Source organism: Phyllobates terribilis, unplaced genomic scaffold, assembly GCF_046119375.1.
Source record: "Phyllobates terribilis strain yellow unplaced genomic scaffold, ASM4611937v1 Scaffold_1__5_contigs__length_1240528914, whole genome shotgun sequence".
NCBI classification, from domain to species: domain Eukaryota; kingdom Metazoa; phylum Chordata; class Amphibia; order Anura; family Dendrobatidae; genus Phyllobates; species Phyllobates terribilis.
This window is the reverse complement of record NW_027362761.1, coordinates 1,113,423,809-1,113,447,083: the sequence shown is the minus strand read 5'-3', so window position 1 is coordinate 1,113,447,083 and position 23,275 is coordinate 1,113,423,809.

Here is a 23,275-nt window from a genome sequence, read left to right as displayed (position 1 = left end):
CATGTCCTCTCCATATAAAAGCCTGCCATGTTCCCTCTGCTCCATTTTATGCATGTCACTGCTAGAGACAGACACTGCTCCTGCACCCAGCTCCTGCATAATGAGAGATATCAGTTAGATAGGTGGGCGCTTCTGTGAAAGTCAGATAGTGTAGATAAGTCCTGTGTTGTGTACCTGTTCAATTGACCGCGCAGCCATTTTTTTTGTTTTTGTGCAATTACTGAGATTCTGTCAGAAACAGCAGGTCCTATGGCTCAGAACAATGCTGTGCACCAGTTCTACTGTCTGTGCTCCATGCAGACCTTCAATATATTTTTGCCCTTGCTAATGTGATAAAGCAAGCAAGCAAGCCTTTGTAGGCCACTTTTTGATTTTGTGGGGTTGAAATTCAGCTACCTGCAGAGCTTGTCAATGCAGAGCTTTTGAAAGCAGAGCACAAAAAAACACTTTTTTTTGGATTTGCTAATGTGATTTTTTTGTGTCACAGACATGTTACACTGTGCTATAAGCCACCTAATGCTTTTAGTGGCAATGAAATTCAGCTGTTTTCAGAGTAAAAAAATCTATTTTTTTTTTGCTAGCCACAGTCCACCAAAGATTTTTTGGTGTCGCAGACGAGTTACACTCTTCTATAAACCACCTAGCCCTTTTAGTGGCGGTAAAATTCAGCTGTTTCAGAATAAAAATATATATTTTTTCTGTTGCTAGCCACAGTCCATCAAATATTATTTTGTGTTGCAGACATGTTACACTCTGCTATAAGCCACCTAGTGGTTTTAGTGGCGGTGAAATTCAGCTGTTTTCAGAGTAAAAAAAATATTTTTGTGTTGCTAGCCACAGTCCACCAAAGATTTGTTAGTGTGGCAAACATGATACAGTCTGCTAAAATCCACCTACTATTTTAGTGGTGATGAACCACATCTGTTTTCAAAGTAAAAAATAGATTTTTTGGTCTTGCTAGGCAGAGTCCATAAACGATTTTTTGTGTAGCAAACGTCATACACTCTGCTATATGTCAGCTACTGCTAGTGATGGTGAATTTCGGCTGTTTTCAGAGCTTGTGCAGAGTCAAAAAATCTATTTTTTGCTGTTGCTAACATTATACAGCAGGTTAGATCTGAGTTTTAAATAGTTTGGAGAATATCTCCTATGTTATACAGGCGTCACCCCCAGTAAAAAAAAATACTTTGTTCGGTTCCTAACACTATACATCAGGAACATCTCAGTTTGAAATAGTTTGGAGAATATCTCCTATGTTGTACAGGTGTCATCCACAGTAAAAAAAATACTTTGTTTGGTTCCTAACACTATACAGCAGGAACATTTCAGTTTGAAATAATTTGGAGAATATCTGCTATGTTGTACAGGCGTCATCCACAGTAGAGATGAGCGTTGTTCAACTCGAACTGTTCGCCAATCTCAAATTCGAGCTGTTTTGGGCGGTGTTCGAGCCGTTCGGCGAACACGAACGATTTGAAAAAAATTCGGCTGTTCGAGGTTATGTTCGATAACTGTTCGTGCACCAAAATCATAACTGGATTTTTCTCAGTAATGATGAAAATTAATGTTGACACGCAGTTTGAGTGTACAGCGGGGCGGGGGGAGGGGCAGGGGATGGATCTCTGCAGGAATAATGAAGATCTCCATTTTTTTTTCTCTTTCCCGCATTTACAGTGGGGAGGTGCAATCTGTCAGCCTATCAGCAGCGCACACACGGAGCGAAGTGCTTTTTTTCACACAAGCAAGGGCATGTGTCATTGGCAGTGTATGTCACATGTCCTTGCCCTATAAGACCCAGCCATTTTCCCCGTCGCCACCATTTTCTCACTGCTGGAGCTGCGTGTTAGACCGCACCGCTGTTGCTGTGTGCGCTATACCTTGTTAATTTCAAGCCAATTTTCGCACAAATCTACAGATAGCTTGGGAGTAGGGAAGAGTTGTGATTGCAGTCCTTTTAAGGACTAGGTTACAGCATTTCCTACGACTTTTATCAGGCAGGTCTGTGCTCTTAAATAGATAGGTTGGGAGTAAAGACTAATTGTAATTGCAGTCATTTTCAGGACTAAGTTACATCAGTTCCTATCAGTTTTTGCCAGGCAGGTCTGTGCCAGTGCTGTGCAAGTTTTTTTCACAGCATTTGGCTAAATCTAGCAAAGCTAATCCTTTTTGGACTATTGCAGAGTGTGTTAGTCAGTGGAGTAGCCTATCTGTGTTGCAAGCTACACCACCTGTGTATAGAATACCAATTTTTTTACTGCACTTAGTGAAGTAAAACCTTTTGGGCATAGCATCATTCTATTAGTCCATCTATACTGACCTCCATCAGGTTGCAAATTGAATATAATTTTTTTCTGCATCTAGCTCTGAAAAAATATTTGGGCTTCTAGCAGTGTGTGAGACTTGGTCTATTAGTCCATCTATACTGACCTCCATCAGGTTGCAAATTAAAAATATTTTTTTTCTTCATCTAGCTCTGAAAAAATATTTGGGCTTCTAGCAGTGTGTGGGACTTGTTCTATTAGTCCATCTATACTGACCTCCATCAGGTTGCAAATTGAATATAATTTTTTTCTGCATCTAGCTCTGAAAAAATATTTGGGCTTCTAGCAGTGTGTGGGACTTGGTCTATTAGTCCATCTATACTGACCTCCATCAGGTTGCAAATTGAATATAATTTTTTTCTGCATCTAGCTCTGAAAAAATATTTGGGCTTCTAGCAGTGTATGGGACTTGGTCTATTAGTCCATCTATACTGACCTCCATCAGGTTGCAAATTCAATATAATTTTTTTCTGCATCTAGCTCTGAAAAAATATTTGGGCTTCTAGCAGTGTGTGGGACTTGGTCTATTAGTCCATCTATACTGACCTCCATCAGGTTGCAAATTGAATATAATTTTTTTCTGCAACTAGCTCTGAAAAAATATTTGGGCTTCTAGCAGTGTGTGGGACTTGTTCTATTAGTCCATCTATACTGACCTCCATCAGGTTGCAAATTGAATATAATTTTTTTCTGCATCTAGCTCTGAAAAAATATTTGGGCTTCTAGCAGTGTGTGGGACTTGTTCTATTAGTCCATCTATACTGACCTCCATCAGGTTGCAAATTAAAAATAATTTTTTTCTGCATCTAGCTCTGTAAAAATATTTGGGCTTCTAGCAGTGTGTGGGACTTGTTCTATTAGTCCATCTATACTGACCTCCATCAGGTTGCAAATTGAATATATTTTTTTTCTGCATCTAGCTCTGAAAAAAATATTTGGGCTTCTAGCAGTGTGTGGGACTTGGTCTATTAGTCCATCTATACTGACCTCCATCAGGTTGCAAATTAAAAATAATTTTTTTCTTCATCTAGCTCTGAAAAAATAATTGGGCTTCTAGCAGTGTGTGGGACTTGTTCTATTAGTCCATCTATACTGACCTCCATCAGGTTGCAAATTGAATATAATTTTTTTCTGCATCTAGCTCTGAAAAAATATTTGGGCTTCTAGCAGTGTGTGTGACTTGGTCTATTAGTCCATCTATACTGACCTCCATCAGGTTGCAAATTGAATATAATTTTTTTCTGCATCTAGCTCTGAAAAAATATTTGGGCTTCTAGCAGTGTATGGGACTTGTTCTATTAGTCCATCTATACTGACCTCCATCAGGTTGCAAATTGAATATAATTTTTTTCTGCATCTAGCTCTGAAAAAATATTTGGGCTTCTAGCAGTGTGTGGGACTTGGTCTATTAGTCCATCTATACTGACCTCCATCAGGTTGCAAATTAAAAATATTTTTTTTCTGCATCTAGCTCTGAAAAAATATTTGGGCTTCTAGCAGTGTGTGGGACTTGTTCTATTAGGCCATCTATACTGACCTCCACCAGATTGCAAATTGAATATAATTTTTTTCTGCATCTAGCTCTGAAAAAATATTTGGGCTTCTAGCAGTGTGTGGGACTTGGTCTATTAGTCCATGTATACTGACCTCCATCAGGTTGCAAATTAAAAATAATTTTTTTCTTCATCTAGCTCTGAAAAAATATTTGGGCTTCTAGCAGTGTGTGGGACTTGTTCTATTAGTCCATCTATACTGACCTCCATCAGGTTGCAAATTAAAAATAATTTTTTTCTTCATCTAGCTCTGAAAAAATATTTGGGCTTCTAGCAGTGTGTGGGACTTGGTCTATTAGTCCATCTATACTGATCTCCATCAGGTTGCAAATTAAAAATAATTTTTTTCTTCATCTAGCTCTGAAAAAATATTTGGGCTTCTAGCAGTGTGTGGGACTTGTTCTATTAGTTCATCTATACTGACCTCCATCAGGTTGCAAATTGAATATAATTTTTTTCTGCATCTAGCTCTGAAAAAATATTTGGGCTTCTAGCAGTGTGTGGGACTTGGTCTATTAGTCCATCTATACTGACCTCCATCAGGTTGCAAATTGAATATAATTTTTTTCTGCATCTAGCTCTGAAAAAATATTTGGGCTTCTAGCAGTGTGTGGGACTTGGTCTATTAGTCCATCTATACTGACCTCCATCAGGTTGCAAATTCAATATAATTTTTTTCTGCATCTAGCTCTGAAAAAATATTTGGGCTTCTAGCAGTGTGTGGGACTTGGTCTATTAGTCCATCTATACTGACCTCCATCAGGTTGCAAATTGAATATAATTTTTTTCTGCATCTAGCTCTGAAAAAATATTTGGGCTTCTATCAGTGTGTGGGACTTGTTCTATTAGTCCATCTATACTGACCTCCATCAGGTTGCAAATTGAATATCATTTTTTTCTGCATCTAGCTCTGAAAAAATATTTGGCCTTCTAGCAGTGTGTGGGACTTGGTCTATTAGTCCATCTATACTGACCTCCATCAGGTTGCAAATTAAAAATAATTTTTTTCTGCATCTAGCTCTGAAAAAATATTTGGGCTTCTAGCAGTGTGTGGGACTTGTTCTATTAGTCCATCTATACTGACCTCCATCAGGTTGCAAATTGAATATATTTTTTTCTGCATCTAGCTCTGAAAAAAATATTTGGGCTTCTAGCAGTGTGTGGGACTTGGTCTATTAGTCCATCTATACTGACCTCCATCAGGTTGCAAATTAAAAATAATTTTTTTCTTCATCTAGCTCTGAAAAAATATTTGGGCTTATAGCAGTGTGTGGGACTTGGTCTATTAGTCCATCTATACTGACCTCCATCAGGTTGCAAATTAAAAATAATTTTTTTCTTCATCTAGCTCTGAAAAAATATTTGGGCTTCTAGCAGTGTGTGGGACTTGTTCTAATAGTCCATCTATACTGACCTCAATCAGGTTGCAAATTGAATATAATTTTTTTCTGCATCTAGCTCTGAAAAAATATTTGGGCTTCTAGCAGTGTGTGGGACTTGGTCTATTAGTCCATCTATACTGATCTCCATCAGGTTGCAAATTAAAAATAATTTTTTTCTTCATCTAGCTCTGAAAAAATATTTGGGCTTCTAGCAGTGTGTGGGACTTGTTCTACTAGTCCATCTATACTGACCTCCATCAGGTTGCAAATTGAATATAATTTTTTTCTGCATCTAGCTCTGAAAAAATATTTGGGCTTCTAGCAGTGTGTGGGACTTGGTCTATTAGTCCATCTATACTGACCTCCATCAGGTTGCAAATTGAATATAATTTTTTTCTGCATCTAGCTCTGAAAAAATATTTGGGCTTCTAGCAGTGTGTGGGACTTGGTCTATTAGTCCATCCATACTGACCTCCATCAGGTTGCAAATTAAAAATAATTTTTTTCTGCATCTAGCTCTGAAAAAATATTTGGGCTTCTAGCAGTGTGTGGGACTTGGTCTATTAGTCCATCTATACTGACCTCCATCAGGTTGCAAATTGAATATAATTTTTTTCTGCATCTAGCTCTGAAAAAATATTTGGGCTTCTAGGAGTTTTTGGGACTTGGTCTATTAGTCCATCTATACTGACCTCCATCAAGTTGCAAATTGAATATAATTTTTTTCTGCATCTAGCTCTGAAAAAATATTTGGGCTTCTAGCAGTGTGTGGGACTTGGTCTATTAGTCCATTTATACTGACCTCCATCAGGTTGCAAATTAAAAATAATTTTTTTCTTCATCTAGCTCTGAAAAAATATTTGGGCTTCTAGAAGTGTGTGGGACTTATTCTATTAGTCCATCTATACTGACCTCCATCAAGTTGCAAATTGAATATAAGTTTTTTCTGCATCTAGCTCTGAAAAAATATTTGGGCTTCTAGCAGTGTGTGGGACTTGGTCTATTAGTCCATTTATACTGACCTCCATCAGGTTGCAAATTAAAAATAATTTTTTTCTGCATCTAGCTCTGAAAAAATATTTGGGCTTCTAGCAGTGTGTGGGACTTTGTCTATTAGTCCATCTATACTGACCTCCATCTGGTTGCAAATTCAATATAATTTTTTTCTGCATCTAGCTCTGAAAAAATATTTGGGCTTCTAGCAGTGTGTGGGACTTGGTCTATTAGTCCATCTATACTGACCTCCATCAGGTTGCAAATTGAATATAATTTTTTTCTGCATCTAGCTCTGAAAAAATATTTGGGCTTCTAGCAGTGTGTGGGACTTGGTCCTTTAGTCCATTTATACTTACGTCCATCAGGTTGCAAATTGAATATAATTTTTTTCTGCATCTAACCCAGCCAATAGTTTTGGCCTAATACCACAGTTTGGCCACTCAGCTCTGCTCGGTTCCCATCCATTGTTTTTTTGTACAAACAACTCCAGAGTTGTGAATTAGTTAACCACCAAAATGAGTGGAAAAAGGCCTGCTGCTGGTGGAAAGGGGAATAAGCGTGTTGGGAAGGGGAAAAAAGGTTGTGTCCGTGGGATAGGTGTTAAAGCAACAGTGACATCTGCAGAAGAAAGACCATCTTCCAGCCAAACTAAAATGTCTACTTCTTTCAGCGGACAATGTGATAAGATCCCTTTCTTACGGCCACGCCAATCGCTACAAATTCCAGATGAGGCACAAAAACAGCATGTGCTTCAACGGATATCAAGTGCTCCTTTAAGTGGGCTCTCCTCCACATCAACTTCAACATCACAAATACTCCAGTCCTCAAAGGTGTCACCCCAATCGCACTTGCTTCCTCACAGCTCCCAAATCTCCAGCTGCCCGTCTGAGTATGAGGTAGAACAGATGGTTGAGTCTGCAGAGCTGTTTACTCATACTATAGCCTGGGAATCAGAGGTCGGCTCCAGCGCTTCTGTGAATCCAGACGAGGAAATGATCTGCACTGATGCCCAGAATCTTTATGAGTCGGATCCAAGACCAGACGCTGAAGGTTCTGACCATAATGTAGACCCTCATTCCCAAACTGTAACTCCTGTTGGTGGAGACAATGAGGAAGACGATGATGAGACTCAAATACCTGATTGGAGCGACAGCTTTAGCTTTTTGTCAGGGCAGGAACAGGTTGGCTCTGAGGACGACGGGTGTGATAACGCACAGGGTGATGATAATGAGGTTGGAGATCCCACTTACTGTCAACCCACAGTCAGCCAAGAGATGAGGTCAGCAGAGGAGGTGGAGGAGAATGCTAGTGACGACGAGGTCAGGTTGCGCCTTCCTGGACAGAGACGTAGTACTGGAAGCACGTCAACAACTGCATCCTCAAACACAACTCTGCCTCTCACCACAAGTCGTGGTGGCTCTTCAGGTCGCATGAGTGCTAAGCCTTGCATAGCCTGGGCATTTTTTCAGATCAATAAAGATGACCCAACTCGTGTTATCTGTAACATTTGTCAGCAAAAGCTAAGTAGAGGCCAAAAAATACATAGTTTGAGTATTTCATGCATGAACCGGCACATGGACATGAAGCATAAGTTGCAGTGGGAAGCTCACTGTGCTACAATGCGGCCTAGCCGGCCAGGCCAACCACCATCTGCCATATCTTGTGCATCCGCGGCCTCTTCATCCTCTGTGACTGGGGGGACAGCAGTCACACCTGTTTTGGGACGCAGACCTGCCACCTCTTTACCCGCAACAGCCAGCGTGATTGGCAGGTCATCATTTTCTTTGGAGGTGGTAACACCAGCTGGTGTTGAGCGCTGTCCGACATCGATAGCACCACCTTTGGATCAAGGCAACCTAACATGTCCGCCTGCATCTTCCTCACAGACCGGCAGTTTGCCGGGGACACCCTTATCAACCCCGTCTAAGCACAATAGCCAGCCCTTGGTCCCTCAGATGTGGACAAGTAAAAGACCATTTCCTCCTAGCCACGAGAAAGCTAAGAGGTTGAATTTCAACATCTGCAAGCTCTTGGCTACAGAAATGCTGCCTTTCCGCCTGGTGGACACAGAGGATTTTCGAGACCTTATGTCTGTCGCAGTGCCCCAGTACCAGATGCCCAGTCGGCACTACTTCTCAAAGGTGTGCCTGCGCTCCACCAGCATGTCGCACACAACATCACCGCTTTTTTGAGAAACTCTGTGTGTGACAGGGTGCATTTCACCACAGACACTTGGACGAGTAGGCATGGACAGGGGCGTTACATGTCGCTGACTGGGCACTGGGTAACTATGGTGACAGCAGGACAAGGGGCTGCTGTCCAAGTCTTGCCGTCCCCACGAGTTGTGCGTCAATCCTTTTTATCTCAAAGTTCCTCCACTGCTTCTGCCTCCTCAACCTCCTCTCGGTCCCCCACCTGCACCCAAAGCCTGTCTGGTCATGCCACAAGCTTTCTAACTGCGCAGAAGGGATCCTGCACACCTCCTTACTATGCTGGCAGTAGGGCTCAACGTCATCAGGCGGTTTTTACTTTGAAATGTCTGGGAAATGTGAGTCACACAGCTGAGGAGTTGTGGTCAGCTCTGGAGAACCAATTTCATGAATGGTTATCTCCACTGGACCTGAAACCAGGGAAGGCCGTGTGCAACAATGCTGCAAACCTGGGTGCGGCCCTTCGCCGGGGCAATGTCACACACGTGCCTTGTATGGCTCACGTGTTGAACCTGGTTGTCCAGCAATTTTTAGCCTACTATCCTGGACTAGATGGCCTTCTGCAGAGGGCAGGGTCGCTGTGTGCTCACTTCCGCCGTTCGCATCCCGCAGCTCAGCGACTTACATCTCTACAGAAGTCGTTGGGCCTGCCACTTCACCGGCTAAAATGCGATGTGCCTACCCAGTGGAATTCAACTCTGCACATGTTGCAGCGACTGTGGCAGCACCGACAAGCCCTGGTGCAATACGTTCTGACGTATAGTCTGGGCCAACGAGATCCAGATGTGGGGCAAATCACGCTGGAGGAGTGGTCTCAGATCAGGGACCTATGCACCCTTCTGCACAGTTTTGAAATGGCGACGAAGATGTTTAGTGCTGACGATGCCATTATCAGCATGACTATTCCGGTGATTTACATGCTGGAGCACATGTTAAACAGAATTCGGAGTCAGGTGGTGGCACAAGAGGAGGTGGAGGAAGTAGAGGAGGAGGAGTTGTATGCGGAAGGGCTAACATCTGCAAGGTCCAGACGGTCGGCAGCACCAAGGCGGCAGGCATGTGAGGGTGGGGGAGATGGTTTTACCAGGGCGCATGGTAGCAGCCAAACTAGTGAGGAAGGTGCAGGAGCCCAAGAAGAAGTGGAGGACGAACTGATGGAAGACTCATCAGATGAGGGAGACCTTGATCACATTTCTGTTGTGCGAGGTTGGAGGGAGAGGACAGAGGAAGGAAGCATGATTGTTACCGCGCCACCAACACAACAGGGACTTGGTGCTCCTGGATGCGCAAGACACATGAGTGCCTTCTTGCTGCACTACCTGCAACATGACCCTCGAATTGTGAGAATTAGAAATAATCCTGACTACTGGGTTGCCACACTGTTAGATCCCCGGTACAAAAGTAAATTTGCAGAAATTATTCCTGCCATAGAAAGGGATGCACGCATGCAGGAGTATCAGCAGAGACTGTTGCAGAATCTTACATGTGCTTTTCCACAAAACACCAGTGGTGCACGTAGTGAATCTCACAGTTTCAAGTTGCCAACCGTGGGACCGTCGAGTGTTCAGCACTCAAACCGTAACAGATACACAGTATCTGCTGGTAACATCAATTTTGCGGAATCATTTCACCACTTTTTTTAGCCCATCCTTTGCAAGGCCACAGGAGAGAAGAAGTCTGACACATAGTCAACGCCTAGAGACGATGGTACAGGAGTATCTCCAAGTAAACATTGAAGCCATGACTGTGTCACTGGACCCTTGCTCTTTTTGGGCTTCCAATCTGGATAAATGGCCGGAGCTAGCCACTTACGCCTTGGAGATCTTGTCATGCCCCGCAGCCAGCGTTCTGTCTGAACGTGTGTTCAGCGCTGCTGGTGGTGTGCTGACAGATAAGCGCACTCGGCTCTCCACTGATAATGTAGACAGACTCACGTTCATAAAGATGAACAAATTATGGATCCGAAACGACTTTTCTACCCCTGTGTCATCCTAGGGAGAGTAAAAGCTTGATGATTGGTTAAAATCACCTCACCAACCGTTTTAAGCTTTCAAATTACTAATCATGTTTATCTGTATCTTGGCTGGAAAATAATTTGGGCTTTGTAGCAGTGTGCAGTACTGATTCTATTAGGCCATCTATATTAAGCTCCACCAGATTTAAAATTAATAATAATTTTTAGTTGCATCTAGCCCGGAAAATAATTTTGGGGCTCCGAGATGCGCAAGACACATAAGTGCCTTCTTGCTGCACTACCTACAACATGACCCTCAGATTGTCAGAATTCGAAGTAATCCTGACTACTGGGTTGCCACACTCTTAGATCCCCCACACTCTTCGATCAACCTTTTCATTTTAATAAAGACCAAAAATGGTCATTTTTGAAATTATAAGCATTAGCAGGTTATTAGAAACTGAATTCAAACAGTTTTCAACTCAAAATTTTATTCTAGGTGATGTTACATTTGCACATAGGACCCCTTGTTCGAAAGGAGCTTCTGAACTCTCTCGTCCATTGAATTTGTAAGGTTTTGGATGGTTTCTGCATCAATTGTTTTGCATGAGGACAGAATACCCTCCCAGAGCTGTTGCTTAGATGTGAACTGCCTCCCGCCATCATAGACACTCCTTTTGATGATGCTCCAGAGGTTCTGAATGGGGTAGAGGTCAGGGGAGCATGGGGGTCACACCATAAGTTTGTCCCCTTTTATGCCCATATCAGCCAGAGATGCAGATGTGTTATGTGCAGCATGAGACGGTGCATTATCATGCATAAAAATGATCTTGCTGTAGAATACACGGTTCTTCTTCTTGAACCATGGCAGGAAGTGCTGTTTGAGAAACTCCACATACATTATGGAGTTCATCTTTACCCCTTCAGGGATCCTAAAGGGGCCGACAATCTCTCTCCCCATGATTCCAGCCCAAAACATTACTCCACCTCCTCCTTGTTGGCGCTGTAGCCATGTTTGCGTGGGGTGTCCATCAACCAGCCATCCTCCACTCCATCCATCTGGACCATCGAGCGTTGCACGGCACTCATCCGTGAACAAAACAGTTTTGAAATCAGTCTTCATGTAATGTTTGGCCCACTGGAGCCGTTTCTGCTTGTGTGAAGTGGATAGAGGAGGTCGACAGGATGGCGTACGCACAGCTGCAAACCTCTGAAGGACCCTGCATCTTGTTGTTCGGGGGACATTGGAGGCACCTGCAGCTTCAAAACCTTGTCTGCTGCTATGACAAGTCTTTTTTGCCGCTGCTCTTTTAACCTGACGTAATTGCCTGTAGGAAAGAGTCCTCAATTTGCCCTTATCAGCACGCACACGTGTGTACTGTGAATCAGCTACATACTTCTTGATTGCCAAGTCACTTCATCCTGATCATCGCACAATGTTCATTGTAGTCATGCCTTGACCTAAACACTCCACAATTTGTTGCTTCTCAGCAGCCGACACATCCTTTTTCTTTCCCATTTTGGCAGAAAATGTAGGCTGCTTAATAATGTGGGACAGCCTTCTTAAGTAGTCTTGCCTTTCATTAGACACACCTGCCAAACTAATTAGCAGGTGTCTGCAATTGCTTACAGTGATATAAAGAGCCCTGACACACATCACCATCAATGAGTTTAACTGACAAACAAACAAATTCTTCCCTTATCACTCCTAAACACTTTTTGCATATTAATTTGGAACACAGTGTACATGTGCTTTTCCACAAAACACCAGTGGTTCACGTAGTGAATCTTACAGTTCTAACTTGCCAACCGTGGTCTGTATGGAGTTGTTCAATAAAGGGCCCAAAATTAAGATAACATAGACAGGAGAGGTCTCTATGAATAGGAATTCCTAAGTATTTGATACCTTGTGAGGGTCAGGCAAAGGGAAAGTTGGACTGGATGGAATCCTGTATGGATTTGGGGAGGGAGACATCGAGGGCCTCAGACTTCGCTACATTGATTTTAAAATTTGACCATGTAACAAAGTGATCTACAGTACAGACCTAAAGTTTGGACACACCTTCTCATTTAAAGATTTTTTTGTATTTTCATGACCTTGAAAATTGTACATTCACACTGAAGGCATCAAAACTATGAATTAACACATGTGGAATTATATACTTAACAAAATGTGTGAAACAACTGAAAATATGTCTTATATTCTAGGTTCTTCAAAGTAGCCACCTTTTGCTTTGATGACTGCTTTGCACACTCTTGGCATTCTCTTGATGAGCTTCAAGAGGTAGTCACGGAAATGGTTTTCACTTCACATGTGTGCCCTGTCAGGTTTAATAAGTGAGATTTCTTGCCTTATAAATAGGGTTGTGACCATCAGTTGTGTTGTGCAGAAGTCTGGTGGATACACAGCTGATAGTCCTACTGAATAGACTGTTAGAATTTGTATTATGGCAAGAAAAAAGCAGCTAAGTAAAGAAAAACGAGTGGCCATCATTGCTTTAAGAAATGAAGGTCAGTCAGTGCGAAAAATTGGGAAAACTTTGAAAGTGTCCCCAAGTGCAGTTGCAAAAGCCATCAAGCACTACAAAGAAACTGGTTCACTTGAGGACCATCCCAGGAAAGGAAGACCAAGAGTCACCTCTGCTTCTGAGGATAAGTTTATCCGAGTCACCAGCCTCAGAAATCGCAGGTTAACAGCAGCTCAGATTAGAGACCAGGTCAATGCCACACAGAGTTCTAGCAGCAGACACATCTCTAGAACAACTGTTAAGAGGAGACTTTGTGCAGCAGGCCTTCATGGTAAAATAGCTGCTAGGAAACCACTGCTAAGGACAGGCAACAAGCAGAAGAGACAAGTTTGGGCTAAAGAACACAAGGAATGGACATTAGACCTGTGGAAATCTGTGCTTTGGTCTGATGAGTCCAAATTTGAGATGTTTGGTTCCAACCACTGTGTCTTTGTGCGATGCAGAAAAGGTGAATGGATGGACTCTACGTGCCTGGTTCCCACCGTGAAGCATGGAGGAGGAGGTGTGATGGTGTGGGGGTGCTTTGCTGGTGACACTGTTGGGGATTTATTAAAAATTGAAGGCATACTGAACCAGCATGGCTACCACAGCATCTTGCAGCGGCATGCTATTCCATCCGGTTTGCGTTTAGTTGGACCATCATTTATTTTTCAACAGGACAATGACCGCAAACACACCTCCAGGCTGTGTAAGGGCTATTTGACCAAGAGGAAGAGTGATGGGGTGCTACGCCAGATGATCTGGCCTCCACAGTCACCAGACCTGAATCCAATCGAGATGGTTTGGGGTGAGCTGGACCGCAGAGTGAAGGCAAAAGAGCCAACAATTGCTAAGCATCTCTGGGAACTCCTTCAAGATTGTTGGAAGACCATTTCCAGTGACTACCTCTTGAAGCTCATCAAGAGAATGCCAAGAGTGTGCAAAGCAGTCATAAAAGCAAGAGGTGGCTACTTTGAAGAACCTAGAATATAAGACATATTTTCAGTTGTTTCACACTTTTTTGTTAAGTATATACTTCCACATGTGTTAATTCATAGTTTTGATGCCTTCAGTGTGAATGTACAATTTTCATAGTCATGAAAATACAGAAAAAACTTTAAATGAGAAGTTGTGTCCAAACTTTTGGTCTGTACTGTATTTCAGCCATAACAGCAGGGATGGATATATGTGATTGAGTGATATATACTAGGACATCATCAGCAAATAGAGAGCACTTGTACTCGGTGCCTCCCACCTCAATCCACCTAATATTGGGGTTATGGCGAATTGATGAGAGCAGGTGCTCCGTCACTAGGATGTATAAGAGAGGGGACAGAGGACATCCCTGCCTTGTCCCATTGGTGAAAATGTTCTGACGCGCCCCCTGGGCCTTGGGACACCCGGAGCCGGACCCTTTTTGGTGGATGCTGGTGGTTGTAGTCTCCGTGGCGGCGACCCGGTTCCATGGCTCAGGGCGGTCAAACCAGTGGCGGAACTATTTATGTGGTTTTGATGTTTAAATGTTCGACTACGCCACCCGTGGATTGCGGTCAGGGTGAACCACCGCTGCAGGGCAGACCGCTGAGGCTGGTGTTATGGGTGCAGCAGAGCGTAGCATAATTCCCCACGGGAGGAGTATAGCCTCAGGGCAGTGTATGCGGAGGATGGGGGTGATGGTGCAGGGCAGCAGCAGTAACGACACGGAGTCAGTGATGCAGTCCAGGGCCTTGCTCACAGTTCTTATTATCCAGACCACTTCTGCAGGTAACGGCTGCCCACGTCGTACTGTGCTCACCAGGTGAGGGGCTCAGACAACTCCTAGATAACTTTGGAGCACTTCACAGGACCCCCCTTGTGCGTCCTTTGTCTGGCCTTTCTTACCAACCCTTTTGTCCGGCTGCCTCAGGCCTCCTCTTGGTAAACTTGACGCCAGTTTCCCTGACCCTATGTGGTGCCTTCCTAGCGGGTGTAGCGAGGGGCTGCGCCACATAAAATGTCACAGCCTCCGGTTTCTAGCTGAGGGTCGTTTCCCGCCTCCACTAGTTTCGGGGACCGGTCTCCCCCTTTGGCCTGACCCCTCCACGCAGGTGGATTCGGGCGTGCGGTGGCGACTCGCCCGTCCGCACCCCTGGGATCCCTTCGTTCCTCGTTCCTGGAGCCTTCTCCGCTCCTCTTCCTTCCTTCTCCCTCTTCCAGGCCTGGGCCTCTGTTACTAGGCCAGCCACCGGAGCAGAGCTCATGCAGAGCCCCTGCTCCCTGTCACTTCTGCTCAGACTTCTCTGCACTGAACTAAGATGGTGCCCACCATTTATACTCCCTTCTCAATGCACCCAGGAACTGCTTCCTCCCTGCTCCTGCACTACAGGGTTCCCCTTCCTCAGTGTTCCCTCCCCCCACTCCAGCCAGGGACAGGGACTGTCGTGCCCATCTCAGGGGCATATTGGTCGCCCTGCCCCACGGCAATGTGGTGTAATGCATGCAGGTGTTGGGTCCTGATCCACACTCCATCCTTACCTGAGAGTGAGATATCACACCTCTGGGTGAGGTGCAATACCTCTGTAGCAACTGAGCCCTCAGGGTGCTACAGTTCCATTTATCTTCAGCCTAGGTGACGTATTGCGATACAGGGCCGTGATTTTGGCTATAAAAGGGTCCCCTAGACCCCTACCCCAAGCTTTTTAAGAGAATAATATATGGCGTGCCAGGAGACTCTATGGAATGCTTTCTCAGCATCCAATGAGAGTATCTAATTACAAATTTTTAACTGCATCTAGCCCAGGAAATACTTTGTGCCTAGTAGCAGTGTCTGCTAGTCAGCGGATTTTCCCGGCTGTTAAGCAAGCTACACCACCTGTAGTTTGGACACTTAATTTTTTCAAAGGAAATGCTTCGGGACCACGGGATACTCAGTGAAGAGCATCAGGAGGCACCCCAAGGCATAGGGGCTGGGACTGGCGGTAGGATGCCTTGCGGTGGACAGCCGAGCTCGATCCTTATAAAAGCTTTTTAACTGCAGCAGCTTTAGTGGACGCTACTGGAGCTGGAATTACGCGGCTGCTGGCATGAGACTTGCCCTCCAATAGAACCTTGTAAAAGGATTTAAAGTGTATTCATTCAAATTAGAGAGACAATTTAAATTAAAAAGCTTAGAGCTGCCTCCACCACAGGGGGGCTCGCTCGACCCACCAGCGGACAGGCACCAGTATTGGGAGAGGGGGGCTGGCCGTCAGGGTCCTCCGCGGCTCTGGCAGAAACCGGGCGATACGGAGGTGGCACGGGCAGGAACGGACTGGCCGTGTCGGCTTCTCACTTTTTGGATTTTAGAAGGGCATGACATGCCTATATCTGTGTCTCCCCCTCCTTTTACTCCTCCACCTCTTTTCTTTTCACATGACTATATGTACTTGTCACTTTTCCATGTGTTAGTTATGTCTTCTGAGCAGTTTGTCAGCTTTTGGATACCTTTGAAGGTGTTTTCTATGTGTTTCTATGTGTTTTTGTTTGCCTGACATAGGTTTTAATGGTGTTCGAAGGTGTTCGACGAACAGTTCGACGAACAGTTCGGCGAACACACGGGTGTTCGACGAACCGAACCGAATTCGAACACTACGGGGGTGGCTCAACACTAATCCACAGTAAAAAAAATACTTTGTTCGGTTCCTATCACTAAACAGCAGGAACATCTCAGTTTGAAATAGTTTGGAGAAAATATCCTATGTTATATAGGCGTCATCCACAGTAAAAAAAATACTTTGTTCAGTTAGTAACGTTATACAGCAAGTCATATCTTACTTTGTCATTTAGTGCCGCTGAAATTCAGGTGTGTGCAGAGCTGTTGCTGAGGAAAAAATCAAATTTTGTTTTGCTAATAGCGTGCTCCTACCACAGTATCTGAGCAACATGAGTGGGAAATATAGAGGTCACGGTGGAAGGGGGAATAGGCTTAGTGTTCAAGGTATACGTGGGGTAGGTGGTAATCTTAGTGAAAGCACTAGTGAACCAACACTGTCGTATCCTATTCAAAGACAACTGACAACTTTTGTTACTGGATGGGCTACTCCACTCCTTTCTTTGGCAGCCACACAGCAATACGCCTTGTTGATAAGGGCCAGAAAGAGCAGGTGCTCAAGTGGATGGCAAGCGCTGCTTCAAGTGGCCTCTCCTCTTCTTCCTACACCTCAACATCACACACAGTACAGTCCACAGAGGTGTCACCCCAATTACCCTTGCTTCCCCCTGTGTCACAACTGTTCAAGTGCCCAACTGACTGTAGCGAACCAGAGATGGACGAGTCTGTAGAACTGTTCATCTATTCTATACCATGGGCATCAGAAGTGTACTCCAAACATTCACAGAGTGAAGAAGAGAAGGAAAGCATCTGCACCGATGCCCAAATTTTTTTTAGGTTGGATTCGCGGCCGGATGGAGTCGGATCCGAGCAGGTTCCTGACCCTAGTCACCATACGTTAACACAGGGGAGGGAGGCGATCCTGATGAAACTCAGATACCTGAGGCTCATGCGGACTGTACTGTGCTGTTAGGGCAACAAGAGGAGAAGGGTCACTCTGAGGGCGAGGAATGGGATAACATATTGGACGATGACGAGGTTGAAGATCCTACTTGGTGTGAGTCACGCAGCTCAGTAGCTCATCTGAGGAGGAGGAGAAGGAAGACGAGGAGGTTACCTTCTGCCCTATGGCACAAACACAGAGTGATGCAAGCACGAGGAGAACTGCATCCTTAACCACAACTGTGGCTGTGGCCAGCAGCGTGCGCGGGTCTGCAGCTCACAGGGGTGGCAAGGGTTGCCTAGTCTGGACCTTTTTTGAGACCGCAAAGGATTAGCCAACTCATGTTATCTGCACACTTTGCAAGAAAAAACTCAGTAGAGAGAAAAAGTACAATAATTTGACTACTACATGCGTGAACCTTCACATGCGCATACAACATGCTTTATGCTGGGAATCTCACTGTCATAAAATGCAGACCAGCAGACCTCAACAACCATCAGCTGCCCCATCAACCGCATCTGCTGCTTCTTCCTCCTCCTCTTGTAAAGGACATATTGATATTCATGATATGGCAACTCCATTTTTTCTGCTTGCTTCAAAATCATGTTATTATACTCTTTGCTTTAATGTACACGCCCGGACTGACTGGCGTGTGCGTGATTAGTGATTCCACTGTGCCATGAACCGGAGAGTGCCTGGAGGGGCGTAACTAAGTATCTGCCCGATCCGACCAAGGTCGCACGACGGCATACAACTCCAGTGCACCTGGGAGGAACCAGGCAGAGGGACCAGGTGCTACTCCAGGTCAGACCCCGGACGTGGCTGTTGACCCACACCAGGGAATACAGGAACAGGCAGGCTAGAGCGCAGGCTGGGTAGGGTCCAGTACAGACTGTGAGACGGGTTCAGAGCCGCAGATGCGGTAATCAAGCAGAGCAAAGCGAAACCGCAGGTGCGGTAGACAAGGCCGAGCAGAGCAAAACCGCAGACGCAGTAGACAAGGCTGAGCAGAGCGAAACCGCAGACGCGGTAGACAAGGCCGAGCAGAGCAAAACCGCAGACGCGGTAGACAAGGTCGAGCAGAGCAAAACCACAGACGCGGTAGACAAGGCCGGGCAGAGCGAAACCACAGACGTGGTAGACAAGGCTGAGCAGAGCGAAACCGCAGATGCGGTAGACAAGGCCGAGCAGAGCGAAACTGCAGACGCGGTAGACAAGGCTGAGCAGAGCGAAACCACAGAAGCGATAGACAAGGCTGAGCAGAGCGAAACCGCAGACGCGGTAGACAAGGCTGAGCAGAGTGAAACCGCAGACGCGATAGACAAGGCTGAGCAGAGCGAAACCGCAGACACGGTAGACAAGGCTGAGCAGAGCGAAACCGCAGACGTGGTAGACAAGGCTGAGCAGAGCAAAACCACAGACACGGTAGACAAGGCTGAGCAGAGCGAAACCGCAGACGCGGTAGACAAGGCTGAGCAGAGCGAAACCGCAGACGTGGCAGACAAGGCTGAGCAGAGTGAAACCGCAGACGCGGTAGACAAGGCTGAGCAGAGCGAAACCGCAGACGCGGTAGACAAGGCTGAGCAGAGCAAAACCGCAGACGCGGTAGACAAGGCTGAGCAAAGCAAAAGCCGCAGATGCGGTGGACAGGGCTGAGCAGAGCAGAACCGTAGATGCGGTAGACAAGGCTGAGCAGAGCAAATCCGCAGACGTGGTGGACAGGGCTGAGCAGAGCAAAACCGCAGACGCGGTAGACAAGGCTGAGCAAAGCGAAACCGCAAGTGCGGTGGACAAGGCTGAGCGGGCAGGAACCGCCGGATCGGTAAGTAAGACAGGACAGAGATAAATCGCCAAAGCGGTAAACAAAGACAAAGCAAAGGGGACAGGGCTCTGTTCACACGGAACAGACTGGAAAAGAGAGGCAGAACCAGATACACACAAGGTACTTGCAAAGAAGTAGCGAAAGGGCTCCAACTCACAAACGGAAATAAAATGACGAGTAGAAGTTAGGTGCATGTTCAGACTCTACAGAAAAAGGGAGCAAACGGACATAAAGACAAAACAGGTAAGAAGCTAGGAGACAGTTCAGACAAGAACAGTTACTGCAACAAAATGCAGGAACGAGCCTAGGTAAAGCCAAGTGCTGGTTCAGACACTGCAGAAAAAGGGAGCAAACGGACATAAAGACAAAACAGGTAAGAAGCTAGGAGACAGTTCAGACAAGAACAGTTACTGCAACAAAATGCAGGAACGAGCCTAGGTAAAGCCAAGTGCTGGTTCAGACACTGCAGAAAAAGGGAGCAAACGGACATAAAGACAAAACAGGTAAGAAGCTAGGAGACAGTTCAGACAAGAACAGTTACTGCAACAAATACAGGAGCGAGTCTGGGTATGCGGCCCCCAGAGGGCGGGACGAACAGGCTAGGAGCGTGTTCAGACAAGCCTGGAAATACTGCCTCCAGGAAAGGCAGAAAGACAGCTGGCTAGAGAGCACAGACAGGACTCAGTTCAGACACGGGAACTGATACCGCAAGGCAGGAAACATAGACAGGACCTGGCACATCAGTGACTAGAAGCCAACTGACAGAACAAGATGCTCAGGCATGGATTCCAAGGAGGAGCTGGTTTAAATACCAGGTGACAGACAGCAATAGGCTGAGGATGCATTAGGGGTGTGTCTGCAGCAGCTACAAGAAACAGGAAGTTCGGCGGGCCTCGCCCCAAGCAGCCAGAGCAGAGCAAAGCAGACAGAATGGAAAGAAGCCAGAGTGGCAGTCTGGACTGGAAATCAAGTGCGCGGTCTTGCACAGTGGGAGATGGACCACTATGCAAGGACGCCGCCAGGTATGTTACAGTACCCCCCCCCTTACGCCCCCTCTTCTTCAGGCCTGCCAGAATCTTCCACAGGGAATTTGAGGGCCAATCCTTCTCTTCAAGGAGATTACTTCTACTGTCCACAGGAAGAGACAAAACTGGTCTCATCTGGGTAGCTAGGATGCTACCTCCTATCCAGCCATCCTCAGCACCAGACGAAACGGGTGGAGTACCAGGAACAGCACACAAGGAAGTCTCTCTCCACTTTTTATCAGGTAGCACCCCAGAGGGTTCAGGAGACAACTGGAAGTCCTCCGCCGAGTTGGAGGGGTGCAGAGACTCGGGGGTAACCTCTGCTTCGGGGTACATCTTGTCAAGCTAACAGGTTGAAATGGGCGAGGTATCAGGTACAAGGTGTAGAAAAGTCACTGTCCCTTTGTTATCTGGTGGTACCCCGGAGGATTCAGGAAACAACTGGAGGTCCTCCGCCGGGTTGGAGGAGTACAGAGACTCGGGGGTAACCTCTGCTTCGGAGTACACTAGGTCGGACTCACTGGACGAAGCGGGCGAGGTTTCAGTTACAGAGTATAGGAAAGTCTCTGTCCATTCGCTACCAGGTAACACCCCGAAGGGGTCAGGAGACAACTGGAGGTCCTCCGCCTGGTCGGAGGGGTGTAGAGACTCGGGGGTAACCTCTGCTTTGGAGTACACTAGGTTGGACTCACTGGACGAAGCGGGCGAGGTATCAGGTATCAGGTACAGAGTATAGGAAAGTCTCTGTCCATTCGCTACCAGGTAGCACCCCGAAGGGTTCAGGAGACAACTGGAGGTCCTCCGCCTGGTCGGAGGGGTGTAGAGACTCGGGAGTAACCTCTGCTTCGGAGTACACTAGGTCAGACTCACTGGACGAAGCGGGCGAGGAATCAGGTACAGAGTATAGGAAAGTCTCTGTTCATTCGCTACCAGGTAGCACCCTGAAGGGTTCAGGAGACAACTGGAGGTCCTCCGCCTGGTCAGAGGGGTGTAGAGACTCGGGGGTAACCTCTGCTTCGGAGTACAGTAGGTCGGACTCACTGGACGAAGCGGGCAAGGAATCAGGTACCAGGTGTAGGGAAGTCTCTCTCCATTTGTCATCAAGTGGTATCCCGGAGGATTCAGGAGGCAACAGGGGGTCCTCCGCCAGGTTGTAGAGGTACACAGACTCGGAGGTAATCACTGCTTCGGAGTACCCTTGGACAGGCTCACCGGGTAAAGAGGGTGAAGTATCAGATACCAGGTGCAGGAAGTCCTCCTGTGTGGATTCTGGGTGGGCAGCAGTCTTTTCGGGCAGGAGAACTGGTGCGCTACCTACGCACATTACCCGTCGGGGCTGCTCCGGGATACTGGGAAGTGAAGCTTCTGCAGGGACTTCAAGGTTGGGGTCAGGAGGTCTTTGGGAGGACAGACCCTGGCGTGACGGCTTGCCTCTACGCCTAGCACGTCTGGACTGCCTCTTGAGGTTGGGAGAAGTATTCCGGAGAGCGTAGTCATCCTGTGTGGATTCTGGGTGGGCAGTAGTCTCTTCGGGCAGGAGGACTAGTGCGCTACCCACACACATTACCCATCGGGGCTGCTCTGGGATATTGGGAAGTGAAGCTTCAGCAGGGGCTTCCGGGTTAGGGTCATCGAAGACCATTAGAAAGGCCACCAGGAAGTCCTGCGGGTCTAGGACGATAGGATCCTGTGCGTCCCATAGGGGGGTGATCCATTTCAAGGCATCACCCGCTAGGTAAGACATCATGAATCCCACCTTAACCTGATCGGTGGGAAAATAAAGAGAGTAGAACTTGAAGAGTAGCATGCATTGATCCACAAATGCACGACTCTGTCTGTGATCCCCATAGTACCGTGGCGGATCCGCAGGAACAGGTGCAGAAATCTCCATCTGGACGGGTGCGTAATTCGCCTGGAACTCAGCTTGTAGCAAAAAAAAAAAAAATTAAATAAATAAATTTCTTCTAGATGCACGTATTCGCTGGAAAACGTCTCAGAGAGCGAAGGCCGTGGGGCTCAACGGGAACCATGGCCTGAGCATGCTGTAATGCACACGCCCGGACTGACTGGCGTGTGCGTGATTAATGATTCCACTGTGCCATGAACCGGAGAGTGCCTGGAGGGGCGTAACTAAGTATCTGCCGGATCAGACCAAGGTCGCACGACGGCATACGACGCCAGTGCACCAGGGAGGAACCAGGCAGAGGGACCAGGTGCTACTCCAGGTCAGACCCCGGACACGGCTGTTAACCCACACCAGGGAATACAGGAACAGGCCGGCTAGAGCGCAGGCTGGGTATGGTCCAGTACAGACTGTGAGACGGGTTCAGAGCCGCAGATGCGTAATCAAGCAGAGCAAAGCGAAACCGCAGGTGCAGTAGACAAGGCCGAGCAGAGCAAAACCACAGACGCGGTAGACAAGGCCGAGCAGAGCAAAACCGCAGACGCGGTAGACAAGGCTGAGCAGAGCGAAACCGCAAACGCGGTAGACAAGGCCGAGTAGAGCAAAACCGCAGACGCGGTAGACAAGGCTGAGCAGAGCGAAACCGCAGACGCGGTAGACAAGGCTGAGCAGAGTGAAACCGCAGATGTGGTAGACAGGGCCGAGCAGAGCGAAACCGCAGACGCGGTAGACAAGGCTGAGCAGAGTGAAACCGCAGATGCGGTAGACAAGGCCGAGCAGAGCGAAACCGCAGACGCGGTAGACAAGGCCGAGCAGAGCGAAACCACAGACGCAGTAGACAAGGCTGAGCAGGGCGAAACCACAGACGCGATAGACAAGGCTGAGCAGAGTGAAACCGCAGACGCGGTAGACAAGGCTGAGCAGAGCGAAACCGCAGACGCGGTAGACAAGGCTGAGCAGAGCGAAACCGCAGACGCGGTAGACATGGCTGAGCAGAGCAAAACCGCAGACACGGTAGACAAGGCTGAGCAGAGCGAAACCGCAGACGCGGTAGACAAGGCTGAGCAGAGCGAAACCACAGATGCGGTAGA